Raw genomic sequence first — 2,500 nt, forward strand, 5'->3', positions numbered from 1 at the left:
AACTGTATTGGATCAAATCAAATATTGCGTTTTTTTAGTGAATCATTCCTGTAACATGAAGCGATGAGGAGACGGACGCATGTGCGGAGACAAGCAAGATTTATTATGGGCAAATCCAAAATCAGGGTCTAGATGGTCCATGGTCAGAGAGCCAACATGAAGATAAGGTGGGAAGGACATAATGAAAATAAACAGGTTAAACAAACAACAGGGCCTGAAGATCAAACAACATACAACACATCAAACCTCAAACATATCAAACAACCAACAATAAAGACCAGCCAAGACAAGGGGCAAACACAGGGCTTACATACAACAGGGATGATGAGGGACAGGTGGAAACAATCAGGGGCGGAGTCACAAAGCAAGGGGCCGGACTAGACGGAAAAACAAATGCACATGGAAGATCAGACAGCAAACAGAAAAAGCACATGGAGTAGTGGGAGGAGACAACCGTGACAATTCCACTCTACCAGGAATGTATAAACAGCTCCTGAGTGGTACTTATTGACGGTCCAGAGAAAATTAAGAGGCGGTCATGTATTAAGGTGGGCTAGTGCGAGGATGAGAGAGGTGGAAGGGGGCACCTAGTTGAGGATCTGGAGAGCCTGAAGGAAGAATCTGTTGCACAATCTGACTTGAAAGCTGTGGTACCGCCTGCCAGATGGAGTGCAGAAAGGATTGTGTAAACATATTTACTCTGTTATTGTGAAGTTATCATTGGGATATGAGTGCATTTTAATGTCTTATCTTTTATTTAACCAGCCAAGAACTCTAATTTGTAGCTCTGCAACAGCTGACTGGTGTAATTGAATCTAAGCTACATGCGTGCCTGTGTGTGGGGGTGTTCTGGGTCACTGAGCATCTCAGAGGGTGGGCTAGTTTTTGGGGTGAGTGCTTTTCCAATCACGGTCCCAGAGCACAGCTCCCTCTTATCTCTCACTCTGCCTCCTGTTCTCATTAAAGAAGGTCACTGGCTCTGACCCTTCTTCCCGAGTACGACCTGCTCAGCTCCGACCCACCTGCTAACTGCCCACTCAATTACACAGCCCTTACCTGCAGCTGTCAGGCCAGCGGTCACAGATGCAGTATTCAATTAGCAACATGAACCAAGTTTTACTGCAGGCAGAGCAGCCACATATTTTAGCAGAAATGCTGCTAACTGAATAGAATTTATATGAAAAACAAAATAAGAAAACTATAGACAACAAATCAATAAAATGTTTTATATTTTTATCATTATTTGAGTTTATTATGTTCATTAGATACCATATACTGTCACTGTCATCAGCATGTCTTAATAATAATTAATGTGTTAATAATAATAATAATAATAATAATCATATTTGTATAAAACAACCATATAAAACTGCCATATCAACATAACTGCCATCATTATAATTATAGTAATTATTATTATTATTTTTGTAATAATAATAATTATTATTATAATAAATAATATATATAACTAAATGTTTTATTTTTAATCGTTTTATTCATTATATTTTGTATCAGTGGTCTCCTGCCTTAGGCCTACACCTAAACCTGTACTCCTTCTGTATCTCTACATGCTTTGTTAGCCTCTTTTCACACCTCTTTTCTTGGGATTACCACTGAACAGTTGGGACCCCCACAAGTCCACCAATAAGCAGGAGTAATGTGGGTGGTGGATCATTCTCAGCACTGCAGTGACACTGACATGGTGGTGCTGTGTTAGTGTGTGTTGCGCTGGTGCGAGTAGATCAAACAGTGGAGTTTTTAAACACTTACTGTCCACTCTATTAGAACCCCCTACCTTATTAGTCCACCTTGTAGATGTAAAAACAGAAAAAGTAGCTCATCTGTCGCTGCGCAGTTTGTGTTGGTCATCCTCTAGTGCTTCGTCAGTGGTCACAGGACATTGTCCAGCAGTGACACTGAGGTGTTTAAAAACGCCAACAGCACCGCTGTGTCTGATCGACTCAGACCAGCCTAACACACACTAACACAGCACCACCACGGCAGCGTCAGTGGAGTGCTGAGAAAAATAAATGCTCTGTGGCTGCTGAAGAGCAAGTTTACACATCATGAAGGACACATGTGGTTGGGGTCTCAATGAAATGAAATGCTTAATAGCGATATGGACAGACACTACTACACAAAACAAACTGCAGACAATTAAAGGAAGCATGCTATATGCAAAGAAATATCTAAAAAGCTCTTGGACAATGGCTTCCATGTAACAAGATTTGTATATTAAGTCTCACACATCAAACAGATTTTAGTTTGACTAATCAGAGATGCAGTTGACTACCAAGTGTGAGTGCATGTGGCTAAAATCTAATCAGGATGCAATACAGATACCAATCACATTAAAAGATACACGGCTGTCTGACTGGTAAATGCATGACTCTGTGGTTGTACAGATGCTCCTAATAAAGCAGCTGAGGAGTGCATTTAGCAAACTGTTCAGAGGATAGAAAGAAAGAGGAAAAAGAGAAGATGCTGTTGCCCTGAACGA

This window comes from Pygocentrus nattereri, chromosome 5 (genome assembly GCF_015220715.1).
Source record: "Pygocentrus nattereri isolate fPygNat1 chromosome 5, fPygNat1.pri, whole genome shotgun sequence".
In the NCBI taxonomy this organism is placed as follows: Eukaryota; Metazoa; Chordata; class Actinopteri; order Characiformes; family Serrasalmidae; genus Pygocentrus; species Pygocentrus nattereri.